Source organism: Corvus cornix, chromosome Z, assembly GCF_000738735.6.
Source record: "Corvus cornix cornix isolate S_Up_H32 chromosome Z, ASM73873v5, whole genome shotgun sequence".
NCBI classification, from domain to species: domain Eukaryota; kingdom Metazoa; phylum Chordata; class Aves; order Passeriformes; family Corvidae; genus Corvus; species Corvus cornix.
This window is the reverse complement of record NC_046357.1, coordinates 34489609-34506983: the sequence shown is the minus strand read 5'-3', so window position 1 is coordinate 34506983 and position 17375 is coordinate 34489609.

Below are 17375 nucleotides of genomic sequence, written 5' to 3'. Positions count from 1 at the left end.
TCCTATTTACTACACAGTATAGATTACAAACAATATGTAAATGAAGGTAAGTTTAGGAGATAGAGGTGTATTTGAAGATGTTGTTTTTAAAGCTGTTACCAAAGATATGATCTCTCATTTATAATTTAGAATCATAGAATCATTTAGGTCAGAAAAGATCTTTAAGATCATTGAGTTCAACCATCAGTGTGACACTAACAAGTCCACTACAAAACCATGTCCTTAACTGCCACATCTACATGTCTTTTAAATACCTCCAGAGAGGGTGACTCAACCATTTTCCTGGGCAGCCTGTACCAGTGCTCAATAACTCCTTCAATGAAGAAATTTTCCCTCATATCCAATCTAAACATCCCCTGGCACAACTTGAAGACATTTCCTCCTGTTTCGTTACTTGTTACCTGGCAGAAGAGACCAACCCCCATCTAATTACAACCTCATTTCAGAGAGCAAAAAGATCACCCTTGAGCTTCCTTTCCTCCAGCATAAACACCCCCAGCTTCCTCAGCTGCTCCTCAGAGGACTTGGGATCTAGACCCTTCACCAGCTCTGTTGCCCTTCTCTGGACACTCTCCAGCACCACAGTGTTTCTCTTGGATTGAGGGGCCCAGAACTGAAAACGAGAATCAAGATGTGGCCTCCCCAGCGCTGAGTACAGGGGGACAATCACTGCCCTGGTCCTGCTGGCCACACTATTGCTGATACACACCAGGAAGTCACTGGCCTTCTTGGACACCTGGGCACAGCTGGCTCCTGTTCAGCCACTGTTGACCAGCACACCAACGTCCTTTTCCACTGAGCAGTTTTCCAGCCACTCTGCCCCCAGCCAGTAGCATTGCCTGGAGTTGTTGTGACCCAAGGGCAGGACCCACCATTTCACCTTGTTTAACCTCACACCACTGGCATCAGCCCACCAATCCAGCCTGCCCAGAATCCTCTGCAGAGCCTTTCTACCCCCAGCAGATCAACGTTCCCACCCAACTTTGTCGTCTTCAAACTGACTGAGGGGTGACTCGAACCCTCTGGTTCAGATCATCGATAAAAATGTTAAACACAACTGGCTCCAGTTCACAGGGCCAACACTGCTTGTGACTGGACACCAAATGTAATGGATGTAACTCCATTCAACACTCAGGTCATCCAACCAGTTTTCTACCTAGCAAAGAGCATGTCCATCCAATCCATGAAAGAGGATGTTTCTACAGGAGAATGCTCTGAGAAACAGTGTCAAAAGCCCAAGCAGGCAATATCCACAGACTTTCCCTCGTCCACTAAGCAGGTCATCTTGGCATAGAACATCAGCTTAACCATTTACTTTGTTCTTCCTAAGTCAAAGTTCTCTCCTGCTATAACTGTGACTTCTAGAATGTATAAACTACCTACTAAGTCATCTGGGCTTATTACACAGATCTTAGTGTGTTAATTATGTACATGTATTTATACATAGATAAATTACATCACTATGATACCAATATTATGTACTAATAAATAGATCAGTTCATGCTAGATAACATATCTATTTCCAATGTACTGAGAAGTTCAGCAAAGCTTTATATTGTATAATCATAGTTTGTCTTTCTAGGCTAACTGGAAATAAGAGGACCAGAAGACACTGGAAGAGTATCAGAGAAATAAGCTAAGATTTTCTGAAAGCAGAACTCAGAAGATAGCTTAAAAGCCAAAAAGCAAAAAAAAATTCTTTGCCTTACACAGGTTGTTAAACTTACTATTATAATGTCCACTTACATATTAAAGTTTAAGCAATTGTATGTAAATAATATGCAGATTAAAGGTATTGTATCACGTTATCCCGCAGTGGTAGGGAGGAGAAGAGAGATCTAACAGGCAGGCATTGTGCAGCAAGATTCCTTTTAATTATTTTACAGCTCTTTTATAGACTTTTTTCTTCATAGTCTAATTGGTCAAAGGATCAGCCGCCCCTTGGGGTGATTGGCTAAAATCCTAAAACATCCATTGTCAAAATATTTTTCTACTGTACTATAAACGAGACTTTTCAAGGTCGCAGGTGTTCATAGCTTATAGAACTCTGCTACTATCTTTGTGAGAGAAAAATATCTCATGAGACTGGAAGAAGCAAGAGAAATTCTTGCTAGCAGCATATTTGCATCCACGGTATTGGAATGATGTTTCTCTTTCACTAAACTCTGTTCTTCAGAGGTACTCATCTGCAAATGCCCCAAGTTTTCAGCAGAATTTATTCTTGCAATTTAAGTATATCCAATGAAGTTATCTCCCCAGTAGGCTGACTCACTGTCACGGAATCTTAGAATAATTCAGACTGGAAGAGATTCCAAGGTAAGTTCCCAACCTTAACAGCACAATTTTCAGTGTTGAATTTACATATTTATTTTACATTGTATGCAGTAAAAGACTGTCTATTGCTGTTATATGTGACTTTCATATGTTTTCTTGGCAGCTGATGAATCTTTATTTACATACTATTCCTCAGAAGTCCTGGAAAAAAAACTCGTTTCTGGTAAAATCTTGTTTATGTAGAGCAGCTTTCTTAAACTGCTATAGGTCTCATCCTATGTCCAAGAATCAGTAAGAAATTGCTAAAAATTTTTTGTAAGCTAGCTTAAGATATTACAAAGAAAGAAATGTTAATTTTTAATTTTATTTGTGAAGCACAAATATATGATATTTGTAATGTGACTCTCTAACTCGCAAATGAACAATCAGCATATTTCATAGTACCTCACAATTAGATTAATGGCAGTGAATCCACCTTTGATCATCAGATAACATGAATTTGAATTGAACAGAAACAACATTTTTGAAATTTTTCACCTGAAACCACTTTGAGAATGATTTAAACCAGCCCATTATCCATGCTTTCTTAAAACAAATCTTGAATTAATATTTGCCAAATAACTTCAGCTTCTTACACTATGGACAAATCCACTTATTGCAAGTCACAACGTATTTCTTTTTTATTTTCCTACCAGTAATCTGGTAATGGCAGGAAAAGAAAACAACAAACAAATAAACAAAGCTACAACACCCCCTTCTCCCCCAACCTAGAAGTTCAATCAAAAGTAATGATCTCCATAGAGTGCATCCATTTACAAATCATCTTACGCACTTGGTTACAGAAGAGTCAAAGGAAAACTATTTTTGCCTCAGATTTCAAAATGGGCTACTGGTTGGAAAATGAAACCCATTATATTAATCGAGTGACTTGTTCAGGTATTCCTGGAGCTTATTCACTACAGATGCAAATTAGATTGACACATGCTTCAATAGAATGTCCTCAACTGAAACACAGTGGACAGCCACATTGAGTCCATTCATGTATTTCCTGCAAGTCCTGAGGGACGGCATCAAATGAGACCCTCAGACTTGCTAAAAAAATTTCATGTGGAACAAATCGTATGCCACTCACCAAGTTCAGTGTTCAGTCAGAAGAATAAAAAGATGGATCCACAGTCAAAGTGGTCTTATAGATGGGTTTTATTCATGATTCCCAGAACCTGACAACCTTCTCCACAGTTTGGACTCATCTGGATTACAGGTGAAGATTGATCTCAGAGCCAAGCTAAAGAGCTTTCAGGTTTTTTTCACCTGTAAGATAAAAGAGCTCATGCAAGGAACTGGCAAGATGCAGAATGAGCACTAGGGGCATTTTCATCCCTCTTTGCCATAGCCATATACACACGAAAGGAGAATGAATATGAGTGCTAAATATCTTAAAAAGCTGCATGCACTATAAAAGCAATTTGTAGTTATACTTAATACCCTTTAAATATTACCCCCCTAAAACACCATCAAAGCAGCTGATTAAGAAATTCAGGTCTTCTGATGTTGTTGGTTTTGTTAATATATGCTGCTTCCTGCATCTTGGAAAACTGAAATCTGACTTGTCTGCTTTGCTTCCTCAGGCTCTCTCATTGCTGTAAAACAGCACTGTAAAAGAATATAAAAGCAGAGGGAAATGGCAAAAACTTTCATATATGAAAGTGCTTTGTCTGTTGGGGAAGATGAAACAGGAAAGCCTTATAAATATGATTGCCTGACAAAAGATTTTGGGAATATGAAAAATATAAGCGACATCGAAATGAAAGCCGCTTTTGAAATACCAAGTCTTAGTTACTGAACAACTGGAAAACAATGGTATGGCCGACTGAAGGTAATCCCCTCTTGATTGAACAATACCCTCTGCTTGCAGGCAGGTCCAAGGGTCAGAGCAGACCCTACTAGCTCAGCAGAAGGGGTCCAAAGAGTAGTTTTTAGAAGTTAAGATGTAACACTCTATGGTAATATAAGAACTCTTATAGACTGTATGTAAATGCTATAGGATTTGTATCTTGTATTAGATTGGTTAGTGACAATTAGAATATTCAGTATAGAAGATGATTTATTGTATTGTAACCAGGACTTCAGTATTCCACTCTTCGCACACTCTTACTCCACTCTTACTCTCTCTTACCACACTCTCTTACTGACACTCTTACTACACTCTCTCTCACTTCTTCATTCTCATTCCTTTCTTGCTCTCTCTCTCTCTCTTTACTTACCCGCTTACTCTCTTGCTCTCCTGGGCCTGCTCCGAGCTGAGTCTGGCAGCTCTAAGCAGTGCCCCTGTACCCACGCCCTTTGCAATAAACCACATGTTCCAAGATCTGACTATAGAGATCTCTCGTCTCCGTCTGTCTACGCCCGGTCCAGACTGAACCACAGCTCCCTACATTTGTCTTAAAGCCTTTGTAGGAGATTCAGTTTGGACAAAGCCATTGCTACTTTCTCTGTCCTTGCCTTAAGCTGCTTAAAGTCTGTGGATATCCTCTGCAAGCTCTCTGCCTGGGGTGGATTTTTATCCACAGAATCTGTTCAAGATAGTAGAATCCAGGCTATTTTGTGTTCTGCCATTTTTGGGGAAAATCACCCAAATAAATACATGAGATTGTTGATTTCCATGGTGTTAAGAGTTGTATGAGGTGAACAACTGATTTGCAACATTACAGCTGTGACAACTTAGTATTATTTTGTTTCACGCAAAGGGAATATTCTCTCAGGTTTTCTCTGCAACAAATGCCTATGTGAAACAGCAACAAAACTTCAGCTGTTTCCAATCAGACAGGCCTGTCTCCTTTCTTGACCCAAATTTTCCAGACACACAAAACTACTATTTTTCTCTGTTGGTCTAAGTAACAAATATTTAAGGTGTTAATTTCAAATCCTTAAAAAATAATGCCTGCATTATGAGTCATGGAAGAACATCTCTCACTGTAAACAAGAAAAAACACTTTTTCATTGAAGATATGATTTACCTCTTACAGAATGACTGCTTGAACTCCCTATTTGAGACCTAGCTAATATGAGGGAAAAGCAGAAAGAGGCATTAGTTAATGTGGGTGGGGAAAATCAGCACCTGATACTGCTTTCAGGAAAAATGTCCAAAATCAACAAGTTCCTTGGAGCAAGCAGATAGTATTGGTTCACATAAAATTACAGCCTGTAAATGCTATACCATGAATAGTCCTGGTGTTACTGAAATATAGACATAAAATGAGTCAAAAGTGTGTTTTCAGTAGTGAGCTATTTTGGCTAGCTGGGTTGAAATGGCTGGCAGAGTAGAAGTGCAACAGAAAGGTGTATCTTTGTGTTTCAAAACTCATACATACCATGCTGAGACAAGTTTGCCATTTCTCAGGCAGCAGTAGATTTGCAAGGCAGGAATGCATTCCTCCACTGTTATTTGTGAAGCCATACTGTCTGAAAAAATGTAAATATTCATCTAGTGAGATTAAACTGAAGTAAAAGAGTATCTCTGGTGAAGTATTATCTGTCTCCCAAATTAGGAAAGTCATGCTATATACTCCTGACATACTAGGAACTTCTTATTTGCCTATCTCTTTTTCTATCTTCAACATCTCTCGGCTCTATTTTAACAGCCATGTGTAAAACATTAATATGTATCTTCTTTTGAAATGTACAGTAGCTTATATTCTTAGTGCCACTTTTAACTATGGTATCACTTAAATGTATTTATCATATGTGTCAATCCATTTGTGACTCACTGGAAGACTGAAGATTTCTGTAGGCCCTCTTGAAATTAAGTGTAAAGACCTCCACCACTGTCTTTACTGTTCATCTCATAACACCATGAGTTTCCCATCTTCCTCTTTCTTCTAACACAATCATAGATATTTTGTAATATTAAGTGAATTCAAAACAATTTTTCTTGCAGTATCACAAAATTGTTTTCTCCAACACACAACTATTTAATAGTGTGATGTTCATTTAACAATCTTAGCTATGTTACATATTTTAATTCTGACATACTCTGGTTGTATAAACAAAAAGGTGCAGGGTACAAGCTGTCAGACTCTTTGCTTTGTAAGACTTTTCAAATTTGGTGATGGGTAGACTGGAGGACTGTGGCACCCACTTTTTGCACCTGATGAGTAAATTCCCTGTTTAAACTTGTCATACATGTCCTAAAACACTTTCTTTCGGATGGTTTTTGGTTTTATATTAATCTTTTATTATAATAATACTGCACACAGAATAGCTCTTACTTCCCCTTTTGAATCTCTTTCAGTAGTAGTCTGATTCTCAAGATGGCAAACCCATGTGAATATCCATTTATTCATGGAAATGGATTTGCTAATTACTATCTTTCCAAAGGTGATGCTTTATGCTCCTCAATTTATCTTTTTTTTATACACAAAATGATATGATTTTTCAATGTAAATATAAACATGAATAATTTCTATTTATTACCATGTGGCCTAATTTCCTCACAACACAATCAAAATTATAAGAAACAGCAAACAGACAGGACTGAGTGTAGAGCAAAACAGTAGAGCCATAGTTTTTAATTGATCAACAACATCTTGCTTTAATGAAGTCCTGGCTTCATTGTTTCCACATGCCCCTCACCCTGGCCTTTTTTTTGCCTCATTCCCTCATTCTATTTCACCAGCAATACAAACAGCTACCATGTAACATGTACCATGTCGCACCACCACCTAAAAAAGGATAAGTCTTAACATTGCGAATCAACATCAAGATAATGTAGACACAAAATTCAGTCACAAAAGACTTTACTAAAAAAAACGAAGTTTTATCTGGTTTGCTCTCCAGTAAAAACCCCTAAACTGTAATATCTCTAAACAAAGAGTATCAATTTGGCAATTTGAAAACCAAACTTTTAAACGTCCAACAATCTGGTAAAGATTATGTCCTTTGCTGGCTTTGTTTTTAACAAGAGAGAGGGAAGGAGGGAGAGCCACAGCTCTCCATCAAGAACTATTAATGGCACAGTAAGTTACCACTCCTAATAAATAATACAGATTCGTGAAATTGGTTCTCTGTACATGGAACATGAGAAGGCAGCCAAGAGGCTGCTATACAATCTTTTGGTCCTGCCCTCAGGCTGCCAGACATTGCACAGACAAAATCAGGAATTCTGACTGTCAAGGTATGGAAGAATACAGCAACAGCTGTATCTCTCTCCAAAGTGGTTATATTTTTTCTTAAAGACCCCTGGAGCATAAACTCTATCCACCCCCAGATTTGTAAGAGTAGGAGTACTTTCTAGACACTTGAAAAGACTGGAAAGGCATCGTGCTTGGCCATTGAAAATCTATTTCCAGTGTTTAAACACACAACAGATGCACTTTGTAGGCAATTCTACAGTTCTCATGCACTAGCCATGCAGACTTCAGGAGACAGGAAAATGAGGTGGCTTCCTCCTGCTTGACTACATGTATTTTGCACTGCAAAACAATCCAGGATGCACAGAAGGATACTCTCAGGTCTCATTCAGCTGGGATGTAATCTGGACCCAGTGAAATGTTTTTAAAGTTTCCCCACCTGGTTGTACTCAGTGCTCTTCAAATCTATCCAATCAAGTCTCATTATACCCTTCTCCAGTATTAGTCAGACCTGCTAATTTGGTGCTTGAAAGCTCTTTATCCATTAACCAACCCTGTGTGTATGTGTGTCTGTATGTGAAAAGGGTTTATTTTCAAGCTGATACTCTAGAGACATTACAATTCAGTCTTACTGCCAGCATACATCCTTCTTTTCTCTAAGTTAATAGCATAACAAAGTAGCCTTTCAATCAGACAAAAGGTCTCCATTCCATCCTTTAAATATAGTTTCATCCCTTTCTTCCATCCCATGTTCACTACTGAGTCACATTAATTAAACAATTAAAAATACTGAACACTATACAAATACAGAACTGTCAATTTACCAGTGGTTTTCTGCCCTTTTTGATTTAGAGATGTGTAGCTAATCCACATTTCTTTCACTGAATCTTCAGCAATATAGAACTACCTTAAGAAAATTTAAACCTTTCTGCACTGAAGGCAACATAACAAAAATATGAAATTATTCAGGCCTGCATGAGAATTGTCTGATTTTGTGCATTTACTAAAACCTGTTTATCACACAATTATGATGATTTTGAAGTTAAGGATTTGGGGACAATAAAATTCCTTATATTCTGGAAGTGTTAATAACAGGTTCTGGATGAAATTCACAAATAATTACAAACTCTAATTTAGATATTGTGTCTTCAATACACAGTGACTTCGAAATTATATGCTACCAGTAACAAAATAATTACTTAACATATGTGTATTTACTGCATTAGCACTGTATCTTTAAAAATGCCTGTATAATTAATTGCATTGCTTTTAATTTTCCTCTGTATCTCATGTTCCTTGATCAGTTGAGGTGAAGCTAAGTCCTTGGTTTCATGCAACTCAGAGCAGAAGGATGAAACTGGTTCCCACGCATATAATTAAAGAGCTGGTACAGAAGGGAAGACATCTTTTCTCTTCAACTAATGTGGTTGCCTATAGTTGAATGACTACTCCTGCTTGCTCCTAGAGTGAACACTTTAGAAGGATGCAGAAGAAAAGAACAGCTGTCTACAGAGCAAAAATTACATCCTATTTGAATTTATGGGAGACACCAGTTTAATGATCTGAAATATTTCTGAACAATATTTGTTTTCCTGTCTTTTTATACCATTAAAAAAAAAAATTAGTACTGTTTTGACTTTACTAGAAAATTGTAGGGTGACATTTCCCTGATATTTCTTATTTATAGGAAAATAATGTTTCTGTCTCAAGCATTTTATATGAGTAGTTCTCAAAAGTTAAGAAAGCTCAGAATTGCCTCCACAGAGAAGGATGCTCAGCCCTGAAGCAGAATGAAGACATTAAATAACTAGAATTTTCTCAACAGGATAGTAGAGAAATTCTTAACATGTTCATAGAGAAAATTATGTGGGAGGGAACATCTGTAGTACACGAAGCAGAGCTAACTTCAGACTTAGACAGGGCTGCTCAGGGACTTACCCAGTTTTGAAAATCTCTGAAGATGGAAATTCCACAGTTTCTAGGCAGGTCATTCCAGGGTCTGATCCCTTTACCAGAAACAAGCTGTTGTTTATATTGAGTTAGAATTCTCGCTCCTGTAATTTATGACTGCTGTCTCTTGTCCTGTTGCTGTGTACCTCCGAGAAGTGTTTGGGTGGTAAAAACTACAGCACATCCAATCACCTTGAAGACTGCTTACAAGCGCAAGTTTAGATATCACATAATTAAAACAAAGCACATACAGATGGCAAAAAAGACCCCACTTGTGAAGGGAAACAACAGGTTCCCTGTAAATCATATTGAATTTACCCCACCTGCCAAAAGTGACTCTCCATTTTATAACTGTTCCCTCCTTTTTCCATTTCCATTATGAACAGCCAAAGCAAATTTTCAAGAAGGTGGTTACACTGCAATAGGCATACAGTAGCATAAATAATCTGACAACTCATCACAGGCCTTACCTGAGTAAATAGGTATCTTGGAGATAGATTATGGGATCTGCCTCTTTCTCTGGTGAAATAAGAGACTTTAACCTCAAAATCCCTTTTGTGCTCATTCACCACCCCCATTTTACACAACACCACTGTTTGTTAGACAAGTTTAATTAATTATCATGCTAGAACATGCACTAATTTTTCAGCTACACTTTCACTGCAATTCAGACTTAATGGAGGAGCCTTAAGGGAGCTGTGTTCCAGTCAAGTGAACTAACAGACATTCTCATAAGAGGCCTCAGTTTATTTATTTGCAGTCTCATTTCCTCTTATATTCTTTTTTCAACATTCCCTTTTTCAACATTCCCTTTCCTACATAGATCTCTATATTTGAAATAATATTGCAACCCTGGGAGCAAAGCTTAAGATGAGACCTCATAAGAAGAAAAGGTTTATTTATTTTACAATAAAATCAATTTCACCCACACTGTCATATCCACACACTCAAAAGCGCACTCAAGAAGTGTGTCTCCAAGAGCTGTGTCATCTGTCAAGCATCAGGTGCCACTTAGTGTGCTGCCAGGTGTCTTTACAGGATTCAGATGCAAAGGGCAAGGTGCATGGACTATCAAGCCTCCTTTGTCACAAAAGCCACTACATTCCTAATGATCTGTTTATCCACTGGTTCCAACTACACTTAGCATCTGTGTGTCTACTTTTAAATTCTTTTAGCTATTTTCCCAGTTACTCTAAGCTCTCTTTAGCAACTTCAAGGGGAACTGAAAACTTCTGTTCTCTGTATTTTGTGTTGTCTGTCAGTGAGCACAAAGACAGAGGTAGCAATAATAAATAATCCATGTTACTTGTTTCCTCTGATTCACAAGTTGTCTGCAGAAGTAAGAAAGATTTATTTTCTACCTACCTGATTAAAAATGGTACCCTTGGATTCTCTGGAACCACAGGCAAAAAACCTTCAAGGATCACCTTCCTCTATCCTGCTACAATACATAAAAACCATGTCTTAAACCCCAAGATACTATCCTGTTGCAAAGATTGATGATTTCTGCAAGCAGTTAAGATTTCATTGAATGGTAAACTTTTTTGGGGGTTAACTCCAAACATCTCCTAACAGCAGGAGCTTATAAATTATTCTTTCTTTCCTAATGAAAGCAAATCCACTCCAGATCAAAAATAGGAAAAATTTACCTCAGTATTTTTCAAACTATTTTTTTCCTGCAGTATCTTTGGGAAGTGATAGAGTCATTATCACTAAATGTATTTAGAAGACATGTAGGTGTGACACAGACATAGTTAATGGCAGACTTGGCTGTGCTAGGCTAGTGGCTAGACTTGATGAGCTTAATGGTATTTTCCAACCAAGATAATTATATGATACTATGTCAAAATCCAATATTTTTATTAAATTCAATTAGGGACTTTTAGTCCCCTTTTATGAATGTTTGCTCCCAAGTTTGTTTTAGAAGGTATTTTTTTTAAGTCTCCCCAGAAGAAACATATTAAGGCACAAAGGACAGTTATTTTGTGAAAATACTACTACTATTAAATGGATATCTCCATCCTTTATCAACTGGTTCAATGCTGATGAGCAGTGTTTGATCAGCGCAACACCACACTGTTTCCATGAAGACACACGATGGACACAATGGAGTGGATCACATTCTGCTAAGTACATATATAGAATTACTATATTTTGATGGTTTTGCTGTAGGAGTTACCTATTGAAATAGTTGTGAAGTTCTGCAGGTAAGTCTTCTATCCATTGTTCTGGTGCAATTTGGTTCCATTTGCTGTATGGTCTCTAGGAAGCCTGACCCCAATGAGTCTCACAAGGCTATGGGGAAATTAAGTTCCAGCTTTAAATATATTTTATGGGTTCTTATGGAATTTTCAAAGCAGAATGGTATAAAATAACTGTGTGAGCTATCACTTCATGTGGTACTAATTGTATATAGGTTTTCTTAATTTTTTCTTGCCATGCTGAGCCTTTCAAACTACTCTTTCATTGTGTTGATCTTATTTTGTTATTTTCTTTTCAGGTTCTGTTGCAAGTGCAGCTGAGTAGAAAGTAATTGATGCTTTTATGCTTTTTTTAGATGGTTGCAGGTTTTATGAAGGTGGATGTGTTATGTCTAAGTGCACCTAGTAGTCCACAGGTTTCTATTTCTTTTCCTGTTCATCATCCTACTCAAAGCTTACTGGATAAGTATCACTATAAAAACAGACTAATTTTTATCCCTAGACCATCACAGCTGAGACCACTATAATATTCATCCTACCAAGTATTGTACAGACTCCATCTTCAATATCAGCATGGAACAGAGTAAAGCCCACGTTTCTTTTTATACAATCTGTGCATAAGAATTAGCAAACACATCTGAACTGGAAGTGACATGACTGTAATTAAACCAAAAAAAAAAAGTAATGAAGATATTACCCATAAAAAGTGAATGAACAAATGAAAATAATAAATACAAAGTACAAGTTATGTAAATACTATGAAAAATTGAAACGGAATGAGATATTATGCTCATAATGCAACTTGAAAATACTTTTTAAGATTTCCTAATTAATACAACACTACTGGGAGGAAAATCACACAAGATTATCTACATTGTATTTTCTATCTTGTATAGAAATATATTTGCCTTTCTTAAAAACAGATGAGTACTTCAAAATTTTTCCTCTCCTTTCAGTACTAAATCTTTGAAAGAACAATCTTCCTATCTTCTTTGGAAGGTATTAATAAGTTGGGAAGACATGCCTTTTTTTCCAAGATTTGTCACAGGGGTTTTCTTTATTTTAATTCCTTCTGTGTACTTTTTCAATATTATTGTTTGGTTCCCCTGGAAATCTTTAAAGAACATTACACAGAGACTACATGTATCTCAAGTGCTTCCATACCTCCTTTAAAACAAAAATTATCAGAATGGAAATGATTGGCACATATTTGTAAAATAAGTTGCTCATCAAACTTCTCATGTTTCCAAGTCCATATAATGGAAATGATGAAGAAAAGGTGTATTTTAGAGTAGGTATCTTCCTTTTCTGTCATAGAGATTTACTTTTTCTCCCTATATGGAAATCATAAAGAGGAAAAAATGCTATACTTTGTCCCACAAAAGGCTGACAACTACTTCTTTTTTATGTATGTGTTTGACAGTGAGCAGGGAAGATACAAGAGTGGGAGAAGAAGGGTTGAAATTTCTGCAACAGTAGTATGATCCATTTGACAATCTCTCTTCCTGTGACCAAAGTAAGTTTGTGAAGCAGGGTCTCATCTTACATGACAGAAATATTTATCTCTTCTAAAAGAATGTCGGGTTAATACCTGTGATTCTTCTCTCTGAGCACATTTATTAGACTTTTCCCCTTCAGTAGTTTATCATTCCTTGACACTTGGTAATAGATTATTCACTTATAAAAGGGATGTAACTACACCAGTAAAAATGAAGACTTTTGTTAATAGTAAGAAAACTGTAATCATGAATTGAGACTGGGCTATGAGAAAAATAATTAATTTTTCTACAAAAGCTTCCCTACCAAACCTCTCAAATTTCAGTTAGTTTTTGGATTTTGCTTCAAACTGAAGCTCTGGTTTAGTTTATTTTAAACTTTTTTTTTTTTTTTTTTTTTAACTTTTTATATGTGTTTCAATTCTAAGCAGATTCATTATAAGCCAGTCCTAGAAATTAAACACATTGATCAGAAGTCACTCTCTCTCTGTTAGCACAGGATAGAAACCTCTGATAGATCTTGAGCTTCAGTTCTGTAGTAGTTGGAGATTCTCTTTAAGCTGAGCTTTATTCACCATGTTCTGATGTATGCATAGACTAATTTTAAAAAAGACAAGTTTTAATATAAATCACCAATATTTGAACTTTATTGTGGTTTTACTTAAATTGTTAGAAGATACATATTTGGTTCCTGTAGACATGATATTATACAAATATTGGAACTATGTCATTCAGTAAACACACTAGGAGGCCTCTGTTTCCCTTAATTTTAAATAAGGTCTCTATCAGCTTTGTAACAACTTGTTTGGAGTAGAAAAATTTACCACAGAATCAATTAAAGTTACCCTTTAATACAGCAATTAAGTCCCCCTAGTCCCTTAAAGAAAATTAAAACAACAGGCTGACTGATCCCAGTACTTGAGGATGTGGATTGAAAATCAGGCTCAGAGGCAAGATGTCATTTCCCCTTCAAATTCACATCAAGCAAAGGTTTTTCCACTTGGATTCCAAGAGTTCTTGATTCTACCATCAAGTCAATAGCCAATTTCTTTCTTCAGGACTTAAGCCTGATTCCTCTTAGGCTTGGAGGATGTTGGAAAAGAAAATGTTTCTGGAACTGGAGGGAACCTGGTTCCTACCCAAAGCATCCCAACAGCATTCAAAGCTTGTGGGAGATTTCAGCCATTCTATTCCCAGAGAAACTAGGCAGCATTTAGAGCATTCCAAAATTCTAAGAAGTTTTTGTACAACACTTTGTAAAAAACCAGGATACTAATAACTGGATTAAGCTGCTTTTTGAGTTCACAATATGATGGCCTCAAATTCATGCCTCTTAAGATACAGGGAGCCAAATGAAGAGTGTTTATGGGTCTCCAGGAATTAAAGTTTCTTCGTCTTATGTTGTAACAAAATGTCCCATTATATCACGTTATACTTGCCAAGCTCCAGTGGAAGGCTTTCCAGCCTAAAGGAACCAAAAAGCTAGGAGCACAAACAACAGCTCAGCAAGGCCACCAGAACTGTATAAAGAACTTGCAACCTGTGCTTTTTTTAGCAGGGATTTTTGAAATGCTCCCCCATCCTCTTTTTGTTTCCCTGGTTCATAGATGACAAGAAGGAGAAAATTTTAAAGGAATCCTTCTGAAGGACTACTCCTGCATTTGAAGAAATACTGCTGTGTCTCTACCATAAGTAAGAAAATTGAGTACAAAACATAGTATTTGGTTTTGCTTTTGTCAGCATCTGAGGGCCTGTATTGGTCACAAAGACTTTGCCTAGTCACAGGAAATGCTAATTAATTGTCAGGCAGCTGCACAATCTTGGGCTTCTCTGTACAGACAAGACCACCTACACCTCCTCAGAAAACCTGAATGGACATGAGAGCTCCAAGCTTGTGCCAAGGAATCCACAGATTCACAGTCTGGCTGAAGCAGGTCAGATCCAAAGCTGCAAGGGTTACACAGTTCAATTTCCACTGCTCTGCCTACAGTCAGGAGGAGCTCTTACAATTCAGCAGGAAGAACAAATGGCCTTGATGGGCAGTCAGTTTCAAGTGTTTCTAAATCAAGTGATCTCCCATTCCTCAGGGATCATCACACCTAAGACGGTGGAGGAAGGGATGGGCTGATAGCACTGATCATCCTTTTCTATGAGGGTTTTCCAAGGTAATGGCTCTCCCATTGTTCCCAAGAGAAGAAAACAACTACAGCAACCCTGACGCAGCCCATGATTAACAGTAGTTACAGTTTTCCTTTTCAATTGCTCCTCCCCCCTCCAACAGCATAACAAAACTATGACGTCTGCAGTGTGTGCAGGACTGAATGTAGTTCTTGCTCCTGGGACCGCAGTTATCTCTCCAGAAATTACTTTGTTGACTTCACGTGTGGTCTGATGACTTCAGGAACAAGACCTCGTTGAACCCAAACACTATTTCACTCAAAAACCAGCCACATTCCATTTCTGTTCTGTGGCCCATAAACTCAGAAACAAGCCCTGTGGTACAATGTGAAGGCTTGTGGGTGGGCTTGGTAACTGGAGTTACTGGCAATGCACATTTTGGTCTGGCTTCCTGGGTACTTAGAGGCATCTGAACTGAAGAAGTGTATATGGAATTGGTTCTTATACTTTATGGTCTGAATGGAAGCTTAAGACAGAGCTTAACAGAGAGATCTTCCCACTGTGACGAGGGTTCAGAAAAGACCCCCTTGCTTTCTGAACTCCTCAGAGAGAAGTCTAGGTGCGTTGGATCCAACCCTAGTCCCAGACTTAATCAACTATTCATGTCTAAAGGATGCAGTCATATACAGGTATGACTGAACCTGTATATGACTTTGTCCTGCAAGACTGAGGATGGCAAACCAAATACATTAACATGAAGAAAGCAAATCAGTTATTTTAATTGATGACAGTGATTAGGCTAAAAGACTGCAATCAGAACTGTAACTACTAGTAGACTGCATCATTTGTTAAATCAATAATTTTGAAGCTAGCTTAACAACTATTAAATGGAGATTGATGTTACTTATCCATACCAATGACCATGGGCAAAGTAACCACTCACGGGAGGAATCTCCACATGCACTCCTAGAAGGAGCATGTTGCAAGTCCCTGCTGTAAGAAGAGGGACTGGGCTTTCATAGTATAAAGTCATTGACTGTCAAGTATATGTTTCTAGGCCAGATGTGTCAGATTAGCAGCCTTTAGCTCAGCAGCTTTAAATCAATTACAGTATTATCACTTGCTGGTTTCTTTATCAGGATCTTTGCAGCCTCCTCAGCAACATCAGCTGCTGTCAGAACATTGTTTTTCACATCCTCAGAATGTTTAGTTTTGGGATGAAGGACTCAAGCTGGTTTCAGCATTCTTTGAAACCAAAAGCAGCATGAGCCCTTCCTCTATCTATCACTGATAATTTTTACAAATAGGGTAAAGTTTGATCTGTTTTTTCCCCCACTTAGGCAGAGCATCCTGCTACAGTCAATGACACCTCAAAAGAACAAATACATCCTAGTACCATTAAATCCTCTCAGAAAAATAACACTGCAGCCGCTACTGCAAATATCTTTCCATGACGGAGTGTGTCCCACACATATATTCAGATCTTGGTATTCCCTCTGTCTGAACAGTCATGCATGATTTGATGGGTGGACTGTTCAGCAGATGAGGAATTGGTAGGATGCTTGCATCCAGAGAATAGCGTTCAACAGCTCAGTGTTCAGATGGAGATTGGTGGCAAGTGGTGTCCCTCAAGGATCTCCAGGGGAACAAGTACTGTTTAACGTCTTCATCAGCATCACAGACAGTGAGTCAAGTGCACCCCTAGCAAATCTGCAGACGACACCAAACTGAGAGTTGCTACTGACACAACTAAGGGATAAGATACCATCCTTAAGGACCTGGACAAGCTCAACAAGCAGGCCCATGTGAATCTCATGAGGTTTAACAACACCAAGTTCAAGTTGCTGCACCTGGGTCAGGGCAACCCCCAGTATCAATCCAGACTGGGGGATGAACAGATGGAGAGCAGCCCTGGGGAGAAGGACTTGGGGGTGCTGGTGGATGAGAGGCTGGACATGACCCAGCCATGGGCACTCACAGCCCAGAGAGCCAAACGTGTCCTGGGCTGCATCCAAAGCAGCGTGGGCAGCAGGGGAGGGAGGGGATTCTGCTCCTCTGCTCTGCTCTGGTGAGACCCCACCTGGAACACTGCATCCAGCTCTGGGGTCCCAGCAAACAGATGACATTGATCTGTTGGAGTGAGTCCAGAAGAGGGATACATAAATGATCAAAAGGATTAAGCACTTCTGCTATGAAGGAAGGCAGAA